This window comes from Lynx canadensis, chromosome F1 (genome assembly GCF_007474595.2).
Source record: "Lynx canadensis isolate LIC74 chromosome F1, mLynCan4.pri.v2, whole genome shotgun sequence".
Classification (NCBI taxonomy): Eukaryota; Metazoa; Chordata; class Mammalia; order Carnivora; family Felidae; genus Lynx; species Lynx canadensis.
The window spans coordinates 44,273,591-44,289,323 of record NC_044319.2 but is presented as its reverse complement, the minus strand read 5'-3'; the positions used below and the strand labels follow the sequence as shown (position 1 = coordinate 44,289,323).

At 51.3% G+C, this 15,733-nt stretch overlaps 1 protein-coding gene across 1 annotated transcript in view; it reads right to left on the bottom strand.

Moving 5' to 3' along the window:
- RASSF5 (Ras association domain family member 5) overlaps positions 1–15,733 on the bottom strand; it is a 66,505-nt gene that overhangs the window by 42,671 nt on the left and 8,101 nt on the right. The window lies entirely within an intron of this gene.

Here is a 15,733-nt window from a genome sequence, read left to right as displayed (position 1 = left end):
CCGTTATTTTGTGTGACCTTGCAATCATTATTATTGCCACTTTACAGACAGGAAATTGGGATCTAGGGACCTTAGTGACTTTCTCAAGGTCAAGTCATCTGACTTCAGGCTGGTGCTCTTTCTACTGATTGACATCAATCACCAGGGATCACAGATCCCTGGAGAAAGACTTCACTTTTCTGGGCCTCATTTTGCCAGCCTGTAGGATACAGGTAATAGCTTCCCTGCCTGGTGCACAAGGAAGTTCATAGTCATAGGGGAGAACAGGTCTTAACAAATTAAAAGTGCCTCCAGGGACAAAGGCGTTATCCTCAACAGGAAGGACTGTTACCTGTCTCTGACCCTGCCCCAACCAGAAATGTGGAGGCGGCTTCTCTAACCCAGCTTAAAAGGCCCACAGACAACATCCCAAATCAGGTGCTTCATGGGAAAGCATATGTTTCTTTTTTTTTTTTTTTATGTTTTATTTATTTCTGAGAGAGAGAGAGACAGAGCATGAGCGGGGGAGGCGCAGAGAGAGAGGGAGACACAGAATCAGAAACAGGGTCCTGGTTCTGAGCTGTCAGCACAAAGCCCAACGCGGGGCTCCAATCACAAACCTTGAGATCGTGACCTGAGCCGAAGTCAGACGCTCAACCAACTGAGCCCCCCAGGCGCCCTGGGAAAGCATACATTTCATAGACAATGTTCATTTCCATGGAAGCAGGACTAAATCTCCAGGGTTGTACAGAGCCTTGGGAACTACTTTAGCGGTGGGGAGACTGAGGCTCAGAGAGGTGAAGTGAGTTTGCCCAGTGACACACGGCTCAGCAGCAGGGCCAGTGCTGCCAGCACTTCCCTGGGGGGCCGGGGGGGGGGGGGGCTCTCTGCAGCCTCTTCAGCAGGAGGCCAGGCAAGGGAAGGAGAGCACTACAGAGGATGGGAGTGAAGTAAAGAAACCCACGGAAGTCCATCAGCAGGCGAAATGCCCGGATTTGGTCAGGTTTGAGGTGCGGTTCCTACACACAGCTTCTGGGCCAGCTGGGGTCACCTGTCCCGGAGGTGCCACAGCTCGGCCCGAAGACCCAGCCCAGGCAGGGTGCAGAGTCTCTCTTGAGAAGGCTGACTTCCTGAATGCAAGGCCAGGTGTGTGGGGATGGGCTGATCTGGACAGGATCTGTGGTAGGGGACACGATAGCCTGCACTTGTTTGGACAATCTGGGGACTGGGGGACAACCTGGGGACTGGGGGACACTGTTTGGACAATCTGGGGACTGGGCTGACAGGAACTCAGGCTCCTGACATTCTTTTCCTTCTTTGTAACAAGCTCCAAAAATCCAGCACATGTGGATTCTTTTTTTTTTATTAATTAATTTATTTATTTTGAGAGAGAGAAAGAGTGTGTGTGAGGGGTAGAAGAGAGAGAGAGAGAGAGAGAGAGAGAGAGAGAGAGAAAGGGAGAGAATCCCAAGCAGGATCCACACTGTTAGCACGGAGCTCAATGTGGGGCTTGAACTCACGAACCCATGAGATCATGACCTGAGCCAATATCGTGTGTAATTGGATGCTTAACCTACTGAGCTACCCAGGCATCCCCCATCTTGGGCCCAGGGTGAGTCTGTTCTTCTCCCACTCTTTTGGGGGTTTTGGAGTGAGACTTCCACTCTCCGCAGATGCCCTCTTCCTTTACACCCCCAAAGATGAGCACCTGACACAGGTTTTGCCACTAATGTCTGCAGGGGAGCATTCTCAGAAATGTGGGGACACACAGAGATTCCGGAACCCTGAGACCATCTGACTCAATCAGTGGTCTCAAGCTCTCAGCCACCATTCTGGAATAGCGTTTAGAAGCTCTCTTGCTTATCCCCCTCATGCCCGAATGCCACAAATATCCCCTCCTTCAGACCCTGCCCTTGTCCAGGCCTTCCCGACTCTCCTTACAAGCCATCCCCTCACCTGGAGACAGAATGGTGAGGCCATTGTCTGAGGTATGAACCCTACACTTCCAAGTGCCCACATGTATTTCTGGGCCCCCCAGTAGGAGATCTCTGCCCCACACAGGGATGGCCTCACTCTTAGTGGGGTGAAGGGCACAGGGGGATATGCAGGCCAAGTCTCCCCTGCCCACAGTGCCCAGAAATGCCGGGGCCTTGATAAGGCAGCACCGAGGCCAGAGTCCACACAGAGAAGCATTGTTCCAAGACTCTGCTCCGGGAACACACCTGTACAGCTTCTGGTAGCGCTCTGAGCGATGAAGAATGCTCCGGGGCTGCCAAGAAGTGGAAACAAGGAAGAGAAGAAAGGACTAGAAGTTCTCCCAACTCGACAGCAAACAAGAGCTGCCACCAACTCACAAATGGGAAAGCGTCGTAAGGCAGGAGGATGTCTTCCAATCTCTTCTTTGAACTCCTGGTACCGTTGACTCAGGCTTTGTATGTCCACCCGTGCATCATGTCCTTCTCTCTCTCTGTCTCTGTGCTCTGTCTCTGCTCTGTTTTTCTCTCTCTCTCTCTCTGTGTGCTCTGTCTCTGCTCTGTTTCTCTCTCTCTCTCTCTCTCTCTCTCTGTGCTCTGTCTCTGCTCTGTTTCTCTCTCTCTCTCTCTCTCTCTCTCTCTCTCTGTGCTCTGTCTCTGCTCTGTTTCTCTCTCTCTCTCTCTCTGTGCTCTGTCTCTGCTCTGTTTCTCTCTCCCTCTCTCTCTCTCTCTCACACACACACACACACACACACACACCCTGAAAACAGCACCAAACCTCAGAAAGATTTTCTTTTACAGTCCTGACGCTGAGCTGGATACAGCTAGGGGACAGAAGACTCCAGGGAGAATATTTGGGGATTTTATAAAAAGCACATTTGAGCACCGATGACTTTGTTCCATCAGACCGTGTAATCACAGACTGTAGCAAAACCACTGAAACACATCTTGATACTTCCAGGCCCCCTGGAAATGCTAAGCGCAGGTCTTTTCGGCCAGCAGAGATGAAGTCAGAGCCCCCACGCCCTTCTCCAAACGCGGAAGCAAGCCCCACAAGCCACAGCCAGCAGCCTGCGGGCCTGATGTGCTCCGAGTGGGAAGATCCATGGGATTCCAAAGGCAGAGGCATGTTCCACTGGGACCCAGTGGTTAACCCCCACGAGCCATCTTTCCCTCAAGACAGCTCATCGCGAGTACTGCTAAGCCATCTCCTTGGTATTCATTGCCCTCCACAGCCTTCAACTGGCGCTCAATCTGGACACGGAAAGGGAGAGAGACCTTGGGTAACACAGGGACACAGAGGCCCCCAGGAATGGCCCAAGCTTCCCTGAACAGCCAGAACCACCATCTGTGGTAACAACTCTAATGTCTTGAGCACAGACCTCCCCACACCCGAGGATAACGATGAATAAGACAAGACTTCTGGGGAAGTCAGGCTACCTGGGCAGACAGGACCCATGTGTGAAGAGATAACTAATGAGGAAGACAGCACAGATCCAGGAAACCTGTTCAGAGGACAGAGACCCCTGCCAGCCACGGCAGTTGGGAAGGTTTCTTGGTGAGGGAGGCTCTGGGGACCTTGAAGAATGGATCAGATTCCAGACGACTCATATTTCCACATCACAAGGGCCAAGAGGAGGCAGGGAGCTCTGACATCAGAAAGAGGATAGGACAAGAATCTCCCGACAAGAGGCAGCAAAGATTAGGGTGTGACATTCCTCAGTTCTAATAGAAGTATCTTAGAGAGAACAGCATTTCTTGCATCTTTATTTTATTTTTATTTTTTTGAGATAGAGCATGCAAGAGCGGGGCAAGGGCAGAGAGAGGGAGAGAGAGAGAGAGAGAGAGAGAGAGAGCGAGCAGGGGAGAAGGACAGACGGAGAGAGAGAGAAGCTTAAGCAGGCTCTATGCTCTGTGCAGAGCCCCGTGCGGGGCTTAATCTCACGGCCGTGAGATCGTGACCTGAGCCAAAATCAGGAGGCGGACGCTTAACTGACTGAGCCACGTAGGCGCCCCAAGAACTGGTATTTCTTGACCTTAGTACTGTCATCTATAAAAGAGAATTATCATCCCTTCCGGTCTCCATCCTTCCCTTCCAGCTATAACCCCTGGCCGCATTCTTGGGGATAGTTTGAGGAAAATAAATGTGCCTCCAGGTCCTGGAAGAGGCGCTTCTGGAAACAGAGGACGTGACTGTAAGGAGAAATGATGGAGACAAATCATAAGAGGGGTCCTTCTCCAAGGAGGGACCCCTGAGCCAGGATGGAGAGAAGGTTCCTAGGACCCACCCTCAGCACCCAGACTGCGTTAGTTTCCCAGTTGTTGTAATAAAGTACCTTGAACTAGTGGGTTAAAACTGAAATTTATTTGAGTTCGGAAGGCTGCAAGGCTGATAAGGAACTCTTTGCCCTCTCACCCCAGAGTTGCACGTAAGACGCTGAGGTAATGTGGAGCTCTCTACTTAACTGCCCCTGAGAAAAGGCCTGGGGTGAGGGCGGAGGCTGGCACCCAGGGTACAGAGCCTGGTTTGCAGTGGGCCCACAGGCCTCCCTCGGGGTCACTCCCAGGTCAGCGAAGACCAGCTTCTTGCCCTGAACGACCACAGCCACTTCTGAGGCCCAAGGGGAAAGCATGACAGCCTGTGAATCTAGGAGCCCCACACCCATTCTCTGGGTACCCCAGGCCTTCTTGGAGAAGGTCAGCCTCCGAACAAACTTTTCTCCCTCCCCCTTTCCGCCTTCAGGGACCTGGCCTGTACTGCGGTGTGATGGCCAGAGAATGGACTTTGAGGTAGGCCTGGTCTTCAGTCACACTCAGCCAGCTCCATGACCTTAGATAAGTTACTGCACTTCTCTGAGCATTAATCTCGTCAAGCATAAAACGGGAATGAGCTCCTAGGGCGTCCATGAGGATTCAACGGGGTTCTTGGTGCAGAGCACTGCATGGGGGTGGGGGGACCTCAGCCAACATCCCACCCCCACCCCCGGCACCGCCTTGCCAGGCAGACTCCTTACCCCACTCAGCTCCTGGCGGATGATCTACAGTTTCACCAACCTTCCCCCAGCTAGTCATTTCAAAGCAAGCACACAAGTAGCTTTTAGTTTTAAAATAATTTTGTTCTGAGGCACTACAGAGAAATCTGAAAAAACAAAACAAACAAAAGTGCATTGGAAAAACACAGTGTTAACATAAGTTTTTAAAAAACAGAAGTAAGGGTTGTCCTGGCCCTCCAGAGCAAGTCAGTGGGGACAGTCCTCGGTGGTGGGGGTCCCTTCTCAGACCTTCTCAGGACCCTTCAAGCATCCCCCATTCTTGCACTGGGAGCCACTCCCAGTAGTGTGCTCCAAACCCATAAAATAGTGTCAGTCAACGGGATTTGAGCAGCAGTGCTTTTTCCCTCTGCCCCAGCAGGTAATGGCCACAGCACCCCTCCCTGAGGTCTCCACCTGGTCCTGGGAAGTAGCAGTTCACAGTTCCAGCCCCAGCCACTCAGCCTGGGAGCTCTGAACCCCACCCGTCCTGTCTGCCTGCCCTGGACCGGCTCTTCAAACACGGCCCCTTTATCTCCGGGATGCCACAGCTGGGACACTCAACTATTTGGGCAACAGCAGTTCTTGTGCTGAGATCCCCGGGCAGCGTCACCAGAGAGGCTCGTTCATCAGCCACAGTCAAGCTCCACGAGCAGTGGGCTCTCGGCCTCCCCCACTCAAAGAGGCCCAGCCTCGGGACCTCTGCTCTCCATGACACCACAGCGGAGCCAACCACCTCATCACACGGACAGATGACGATGGCAAGAAAGCAAGCACAATGGACACCGGGCTCCCAGCACCAGCTGCCTCACAGAGGCACCAAAGTGCATCCACTCAGCAGCAGTAAATCAGAAATCCTTAGAGCACAGGTGCCTTAAGGACACTGCTTGCCGTGTATGACAGAGGTCTTTGCGAACAGGTGCAGGGGACGGAGCACTTAATCAGGAGCTAGGGAATGAACGGAGTCTGGCCTCCAGAGTTACTCAGATCAGGGTTTGAACCCAAGCTCTGCTTCCAATTGACTATGATGTGCCTGGACAATTTGCTTAACCTCAGCAAAATATGGGATTTATTTAGCCTCAACTTCCTCATCTGCAAAATGGAGCTAGCAGTATCTCCCTTGCCAGCAGATTTGTTGCCAACATCAAAGAGAAAGTATGTAAAGCATCCAGTATTGCCTGGTACCATAGTAGGTGCTCAGTAAATGATAGCTGTCATTTTCAACACTATGGGATTCCGGAGTCTGGGTACCCTGCTTCAGCATGTGATGCCAGCCAAAAAAACCTCTCCGTTTTGAGGTCTTCTTCCAAGGTATTACAGTGGTAAGAGTCAGGCAACTTTCCAAGAAGTTCCTCCTACCTGCTCCAGCCTCCCTCCTGCCCTTCCTTTGATGGGCCCAGAGGAGCAGGGCAGGGACATGATGGCGGTGGGGAGAGGGGTGTATTGGAGGGCAGGAAGGTAGAGAGACTGTGATTTGTCAAGTCTGGAGGTCGTGGCAATTGCCAAGATCAACACGATCTATACATTTTTTCATACTCCTGGCTTGACTCCTAGCGAGGGCAGAGCAAAGGAATGGAAACTCCCCACTCTGAGGGTCAGGCAGCCAGCTTAGGACATCTGCATCTGTATGTTTCCAGGAAGTCCCTCGAACCCCTGGCTTGTTGAGACCATATACTTCCAGTCCCTTGTTTCAGACAGGCCACCCCTGAGGGCACTCAGCACTCCCTCCCCACCCCCAGCCTGGATGGCCTGGAGACACACAACTGCCCCCCCTCCACTGTCCAACCCCAATCCAACACACACACACACACACACACACACACACACACACAGCCCAGCCCACAGAATGTGCTTGAAAGCAAGCCAGGAAGCCAGCAGGAAGGGTCGATGTAGTGCAGAGGAGCGACCTGGAAGCCAGGCCCATGTCTCAGGTCAGAGATTATGGATCACTCCCACGGACAAGTGAGGTGGGCAGCTGGGCGCACTGAGGGAGATGTCACTGTGGCAAGAGCCAAGTGGGGTGTGCCTGGACACGCTCAAGCCTGGAGCAGATATTCAGTTCCCATGTGAAATAGTGGGCTGGGGTGGGCAGGCTATATGGCAGCAGGCTCCCCCAGGTCAGGCATGCTGAGGAAGGAAAGTGCTCAGGAGGTAAGGTTGGGATGCAGTTGAACTGAGGGCGGGAGGCCACCCCAAGATCTTGGTCTCCACCCTCCCCCAAGGTGACCGGATGGGTTAGATGCGTGGCAGGGCTGGGTGGGGTTGATGTGCACTTTTGAGCGACACTTTTGTACTGAAGGGAAAGGCAAAAGGTCCTGCCCAGTTGCTCAGGCACCAAAGGGGATACTAAGAGTCTTTCTGGGACCTTGGTCCTTGGGCCTCATGTATCAGCTGTCCATGCCCCGAGCCTAGCTTCTCCCCTGACTCGTCCCCCGAGAGCCTGGCTGACACTGGGTGCCGGGCTGGCCTGCAGAGGCACAATCCTGCCCCATGTGGGAGGGTGTGGGTGGGCATGCCTCTCGGGCAGGCCCATTACTCATCTGTCTCCAACTTCACATCCCGAGGCCAAAAGCACCAAAAGTAGGTACTGTGTCCTTCCAGGCCGGGGGTGTGGGCTGGGGGTATTCGGGGAGGGGCGGATGGAACAAGGGAGGGCCGGTCAGTTCGCAAGTTCAGACAGATGATGCAGGAAGCGAGGGAAGCGTCAGACGGTGCCCTCCCTCCCTGTGCCCAGTGAGGCCGCAGACGTGGGCCTAACCCCAGTGTACCTTTCCTATGTGGTCTGTTTCGTGCCACTTCAGTCTGTGGGTGCTGCACCCTGAAGTATATTTGTATGCTTCCTGTCCTGTGCATATGTGTATATATGTTTAAAATTATACACAACCTTAATAGGGTTGAGCCACTTTTAACAATGCATGCTTCAGCCTTAGCTGGTACTAACTGACCCTCTGCTAGAACTATATGCCAGACTGCTCCCTCTGTTCTCTTCTGTCCCCACCCCCTGGCTTTCACTATATTACCTACATTTCCTATGTTTATAACATTGACACTCTACCGTAGCCATAATTCTCACAGTTGTCTACAGTTAATTCTACTTTTAAGTTGATTCAGTCTTTTTGCAACAGTGAAACTATTTTTTAATAGTTTGTATTTTAATGAATCTTTTTTTAATGTTTATTTATTTTAAGAGAGGGAAAGAGAGTGTGCGTAAGCGCGAGCAGGGGAGGGGTAGAGGGAGAGGGAGACAGAGAATGTCAAGCAGGCTCCACGCTGTCAGCACAGAGCCCAACGTGGGGCTCAAACCCATGAACTGTGAGATCATGACTGGAGCCAAAACCAAGAGTTGGTGGCTTAACCAACTGAGCCACCCAGGTGCCCCATTAATTAATCCACTGGATGATTGAAAACATTTTTGTAGTATATTTCTATATGCACTATGTTTCCCAATAATGCTTCAAGTACCTTAAAGAGATACACCCCTATGTTATGAGTGGCATTGCAGCACTGTGGCCCCATGCAGCAGTTTCTTGATGACAGTGGTGGTGGGGACGAGATGTGGATGAAGAAAAAATAGAAGTGGGCGAGTCTGCAGGCCCTCAGTGGGATATCACAGAGCAACTCCAAGACTCCTCCCCGCTTTGGTCGATAATAGTAAGAAGCAATACATTCTGGGGAAAGTCAAAGTAAATGATATCAGGTGGGATCCCAGGGTGGGAAAGCCTAATAGATCTCATTCTTCGTGTGTAAGTGTCTGTAGATTTGTCATCTGGATCCTGGGACACCATATCCAAAAAAGTTCAAGTTGTATTTAGGGTATGGCCACACAGATAGAAGTGTAAAGATACGGTACAATTTTTCAACAGGGGCGATTAGAGTATGTGCACCCATCAGGACACATGAGCTCAGAGAGACACAGAGTATTAAACCTTTTTATACAGTTAGGCCCTGTCTTTCCACATAAATCTAGTTATTAGTTTTTCATGTGCACATGCATGCATTCATCCCACATGCATTTTTTGAGGGCCTTCTAAAGTGAACCACTGTTCTAAAGGATAGCATGTTATACCCATAATAGGAACATAATATTCCATAATAGGAACAAGCAGATGATACATATATACACACGCACACACATACATACAGGTATGTCCTATTTTGATTACCACCATGGAAAAAAATAAATCCTATTGCCAGAGCACCTTAAGAAAAAAATTTTTTAAACATTGTAGGCAGTTGGGCTTAAGGGAGTTTTACAAATAGTAACAAGCCCACAGTATCCAAAGCCAGTGTGGAGCGGCCAGATGCCCTCTCAGCTTCAGGCCTGCTCAGGAGGGGCCTCTGTCTCCTCTAGGCATGTGTCACTTTGCTCTGGGTGTAAGAGAGACAAAGCAGGTGGGGTCCTCCCCACCCCCGGGGGCTCAGGTTCCTCTCCACCCACCCCTGGGGGCCCCTGTGAAGACACAGGAGGTGTCTGGGTAGCTGATAAAGGACGCGGTCTCTAGTAGTGAGGGGCAGATATGGAACGAGGAGCTTGAGGGTTTTTTGTTTCTTGTTTTGCTTCTATTTGATTATTTTTAAAGCAGATACCATCTCTGAGAAGGGGCAAAGGGCAGTCTAACCTCTTGCTAGCCTCGAGTATTACATATATTTTTAAATTTTTTCTTAATGTTTACTTATTTTTGAGAGAGAGAGAGAGAAAGCGTGAGCGAGGGTGGGATAGACAGAGAGGGAGACACAGAATCCAAAGCAGGCTCCAGGCTCCGAGCTGTTGGCACAGAGTCTGACGAGGGGCCCGAACACACGAACTACAAGATCATGACCTGAGCCAAAGTCGGACGCTCAACTGACCGAGCCACCCAGGGGCCCCTCGAGTGGATTTCTGAGTGTCCCACAGACCCCAAGGACAAGAACAACTAAATAAGTCTGCAAGAGGTTGTGCCTGGGTGTCTGCGACTACAGGGCAGCAGAGGAAGCTTAGACAGATGTGCAGATATGAATGTGCAGGCAGGTGTATGCTCGGAGGTATGCCCGATCAGAGAGCCAGGAGGTCACAGAAGCCCAGGAGCAAACAGGCTCAGTCCTTTATGGGACAACCAGGCTGCTGCACCCAACTGGTCTTTCCACACCTGCTTTGATGTCACTTGCATGCAAAGTACCGACCCACCGGGTGAAAGGAGACTTTTGGCAGTGAGGAGAAAAGTAAATAGATTGCGTCTGAGGCGCTCTCTGCAGGAGACACACAAAGGCTTCTTTACAGCTGTGTCCCTGTAGCCAGGACCACCAGAGATTCCTGGAAAGACCCAGGCCGTTTCTGCTGACCCCGGAGAAGCCTTTTAAAATGATAGATGACTTATTCCTTGGCAACATGCTTGCTTAGCTCTAATGAGGCCCGGTGGGCTAATCTAGCCTTGCTTGTTAATTAAGTGGTGCGGTAAACTCAATGATAGGAATTTTTCCAGAGAGAGTGTTTGAGTTTCATGCCTCTCCTCCACTTCTGCCCAGGCAACCTCCAAACCCCATCTCTTTCACTGAGGTGCAGGCAGCTAGCACACCCGACCCAGGTGTGATGGCAGAGCAGCCCAGCGGGGGGCTCGCACAGAGGACCCACTGGGAACAGTTACTGAGAGTCTTTCTGGAAGCAGCTGCCAACAAGGGACCTGCATCATGTCAACTGGTTTACATCCAATGTCATGTTTAACCCATGTGACACCAACTTGAGGTCAGAATTCTTTGCCCAGCTTACACTGGGAAAAACCAAGGCTCAGAGAGGTTCATCTGTATGAGGAAGGCCCCCCTGCCAGGAATCCGAGGTCCAGACTCAATTCAGCTTGGCTCCACGCTGGTTTTCTTAAAGGCCACACTGCAGGCTGCTCACGGATTCCTGCAAGTCAGCTCTTCTAGAAATCTGCGGCCCACTGTCTACCGCTGCCATCATCGCTGAGCGCCCTGTCTCCCCTCTTCCCATCCATTAAGTCTAAATGCTAACACGAGTTCAACGAGCACATTGTAGCCACAGTGCGGCAATTTCTCTGACCTTAATGCTGCCACTCCAAGCCTGATTGATTTTCTTAAATCTATATAACTCCTTGGGCTGAATAGCAAAGGAGCAAGGGAATGATCTGTGGAATAATTCTTGCGGGAGGGAGGATGAACAGGAAGACGCAAGTGAGGGTTCAAATTGAGGAACTCAGCATCCAGCTGTCTTCTCGTGGAGGGCCGCAGTATGCATGAGCCACTGATGAGGATAAATTATGCAGGCTGGCTAAGAGTATTTGTCTCCAAATGGGGATTAGGTCAAGTTGAATTAAAATTCCCACTTCTCCAGAGGTAAAACATCAATCAGGAAAAAATCAAATTCTCCAGAGTCAAGACAACGTTGTCTTTTAAACTCTGCTTCCGAAATCTCAGCCCAGAGATGGCTGTTCAGTTTAGTTCCATCTCTAAAACTCAGCACCGTGACCCACTGGATGTCCCTCCAATTCCCGAATGTGTATGAGAACAGTGGGGAGACAAATGGGGCAGGGAGCCCCAAGGAAAGCTTTGTGCTCCAAAGATCCAGCCATCAAAGGGAAGCAGCAAATGGTCAGAAGATGAGTAGAATCTCGGGCAAGGGGTCCCAGGCCTGGCTGTGTATTCCTGGTCCCTAACAAGGGGCCTCACTTCCCTGAGCCGTCACATCTGTGAAATAACATAATCCCCTTTGCACTCCCACTGCACAGGGATCTGGAGGGAATACGACATGTTAAAAATAAACAAACAAACATAAGTGCTTTGACTCTTTGGTAGAAGGGTGCTGTAGGATACTGAGATAGCATGACACAGCAGAAAAACCATAAGCTGAAGGCAGGTGCCCAGGCCCCCAACTTTGGTTGGCCTCATCGCTCTTTCTTTGAAAAAAGGAAGTAGACGGGGCACCTGGGTGTCTCAGTCAGTTGGGTGTCCGACTTCAGCTCAGGTCATGATCTCGAGGTTCGTGAGTTCAAGCCCCATACTGGGCTCACTGCTGTAAGCACAGAGCCTGCTTTCGGTTCTCTGCCCCTCTCCCATTTGTGCTCTTTCAAAAATAAGCAAACATTTAAAGAAAGAAAAAGAAAGAAAGAAAGAAAGAAAGAAAGAAAGAAAGAAAGAAAGAAAGAAAGAAAGAAAGAAAGAAAGAAAGAAAGAAAAAGAAATTAGGACAACCTAAGTTTCCATGAAAATTTGTTACTGTCTCTCCTTCTTATCTTCCATATTATGCCCTTATCCTTCCCTAGGCGAGGACTGTTCCCCCACTAACTAGTGCTCAGGGAAAGAAACTGGAGCCCAGTCATCGCCTGAGGCTGGGCTCCTGTCCCCTGTGTCCTGGCCAGTAGTCCCTAGCCCCACAAAGCTTGCATGTTGGGGCCCCACAGGCACCTCCCCTAACCCTGCAGATGAGAAACCCCTGCCTAGGAAACGTCACCGCCCCTGGGTCCTTGGGAGGCTGACTCTGCAGTGTGGCAAGGTTTCAGGCCCCTCAGGACTAAAACAGTGTCATCCAAGTGCCCATCTTCCAACAGCTCAGGGGCCCAGATTAAGATGACTTCTTGGCCTTAATTTTCAGCCGAGGAAAAGCTGTTAGAAGCCACAGCCAACCTGGGCCTATGAAACGGGCTGCCCGTGTACTGTCAGACCTGCCATTCCACCTAAAGCTGGCAGGGTGGCAGTGCCTGAGCTTTGGCCCCTGGGGCGTCAGGAGGGCCAAGGAGTGGTGCTGAGCTCAGCGGCAAATTCTAGGCTGCAAGAGGTCTCCTGGCCTTCCTTCCTCATGGAAAAGGCCCCTAGGCTGAGGCCTTGGAACCCAAGAACCCCCCCCCCCCACCCCCACCACCGAGGGCCCCTAGCTGGAGCACCTTGGACCTACCGCGAGCCAGCCGGGCCTCGTGGCAGAACTTCTGCAGGGCCTGGAGCCTCTTCGATCCCGAGCGGCTCTTGGGGAGCCTGCAGAAGAGGCGCTGGAGCCTCGCCATAACTGCGCCGAAGCAGGCAGTGGCCGCCTCCTCACCCCCGCCCTCGGTCATCCCGCTGCAGGAGATCGATGCCTTTTTTCCAGGCCAGCCGGCAGGGATGGAGCGATGAGTGGAGAGTCACTAGCTCTGGGAGGATCCCGGGGCCCTCCTGTGACGGGGGTTTGCTCCAATCAGCCCAGCCAGCTGCTTTTCCCAGAGGAAGTCACAGGCACCTGGGACGCGGGCCCCTGCACCAGCACAGCCTGCCCAATGCCTTCTCCTTCCTAGCTAAGGTCCTTTCCCTCCACCTCCCCCAATGGAAAACTTTCTATTCCTGGGGCTTTTAGCTTGATAAGATAAAAATGCCCCCACCAAACAGGCTGCAGGAAAGAGCCTGTCTCGAGCTTCACCCCTCAGGAGTGCCTGAGAGCCTGAAAATCAATGTCTCCAAAGTTTCAACAGACAGCAGAAGTGACCAGTTATCTCACACCATGTGCCTGGCCCAGGAGCTCATTAATGGATTTCTTTGGGGATGGCAGATTAATAATGCTTTACCAGCTATATAGGCTCCTGAGGGACGACGGGGCTAATTCACATCCTCCCATGCTAAGCCCAGGGTAGGGGAAGAGCGAAGGCTTTCAGCCGACTGGGCCCATGAACAGGCAGAGGGTCAGACCATTTATCTGAGCCCAGATACCTGAGCAGAGAGAGGTCTCAGAGAGGTCTGTTGCTCTCTGAGCAAAAGAAGGAAGAAAGAGAAAGGAAGAAAAGAATAGAGCCTATCATAAATAGGACAGGAATGTTCTCTTGCCCTGAAACAGTATCCACAGGGCATCATTGCCTCAACACTGACTCCCAGAAGCAACCAAGTCCCAGTGGGGAAGTTTCCAGAGGCCCTGTCACCAAGGCCAAGACAGGCAGCACAGCCTTCCGGGAAAGCCACTGGGGAGGGGTGCCTGCTCCCGGGCTGCCCAGAGATTCCAGAACTCATCTGCCAACCACCAGCGGGGGCCAGTTTCAGATGAAGGAGGGACACATGTCCTGCATTGCAGAGGACTCAGGAGTGCTCGGAAATGAAGATGCATTCACACCTCTGTGCTCTGGTCATGTGGTATTCGGTCCGGGAAGTCAACGTCCATGGGTTCAGGCGTGAGCTCTGTTATTCCTCATGCAACCACGAACCTGGATCCCCTCCTCTGTGCTGTAGTTTGCCCCCAGGTCACAAAGAATGCTGAGCGGTATCCTAGCCCAAGGCCATGTCCTCGGGCCCACTTAGAGAAGAAAATGTTGGTAGAACAAATCTTTCAAACAGGCCGTCCATCATCTGCCTTCCTCCTAGGAAATCTGGCTAGAAGGTCCTCATGTTAGATCACCCCTCACTATTGAGGACCTCAGTACTTGGTGCAGTAACAATAAAAACTTGTTTGTAAGCTTGACAATAAAAGCACATTGTTTATAAGTGATTCATTTAAGACAGAAATGCCCTAAAATGGCACCCTTTCTCAGGCCCAGACATTGGTTCTTTCTCCCTCATTCTTCCTCAGGGAGATGGGGCTGCCACTGGCCTTTTTTTTGTGCCCCCACCCCTCAGTTTATCCAGCAACTTCTGCACAGAAGAGGATGGCAAGTGAGTCCAGATCCTAAAACAACACTTGGGGCCACCAAGCAAGGGGGTCCGGAACTTCCGGCCGGGTGAGCCCAGGCTGGGGGGAGGGGAGGCCTTCCCATTCCAGCTCTCAGGGAAGGAAACATGTGTGCTATAGAACTTCTAGTATGAGTCACAGGTAAGGGGGAAAACCCCTCCTGAATGCCCCCCTTGGGTGCAAGGATATACTGCTCTCACTTCTCCTTTCTCCTCATTGCAGAGCTGTTCTTTGACAGGTTAAGCCACTGGCGAGTTCTCTCTCAGCAAGAGAGAACTGGCAGACACTGAAGAAGGGGCCTTGGGAGGCTTTAGAATCTTCACTCCTGACCCTTTGAAAACTGGGTAGGAAGAAGAATGTAGGGGTATTTTAGGAGGAGAACTATCTAGGGGTGGGGAGATGTATGATGACTTCTCATAGCCCCCCAACATCTAAGCACCAACCAGATGACCTGCCTGCTGAAGAGAGAGTCCAGCCCAGGCCCAACGCAGTTTGAAGAGACAGGCTTCCCTATTTCAAGTGCCGGGGCTACGATATATTCTCACCTTGAAATGCCCTATTCATAGAGAGGTAACCCCAGATTGCTTTTGAAAATACACATCACCAGAACAGACATTTACATACCGTGTGTTCAATCCTTTCTCTCAAAACTCAAGTTGCAGCTGGAATCTGTTGTTCCATTGAATAGTAAGGCATCTCTGAGGGTTTTTGTTTTCTTTTAAATCCTTTCCTCAGTTGCAGAAAGGACATAATTGTTTCAACAGAAACCACAAAACCTCCAGCTTCCATTCAATTTGGATGGAAAAAACAGCTTCCTCCAAGTCAGCAAGGAAAATAAGCAATGATACCCAAATGTAAGACTGATCTGGACAAACAGAGAGTCAGAGATGGGGTGAGAGTGAGGAGGTGGGGGTTCCCCAAATCTGCTCATCCTCATGTGGCCACATTGCTGCCCGGGATGGAATCAGAGGTCTGTGAGGCAAACCTCGGTTCCTATCACAGCCCCTATGCAAACTTTCTTCATCCTAGCTGTCCCTTCTGAGGCTCAGCCTAACTTCGCTGTGGTTCCTGGTTAGCTCTGTGTCATGAACTGTGACCCTGGGTCATGGCAAGGAGGAGGCATGGAACAGGAAGAGACCTCC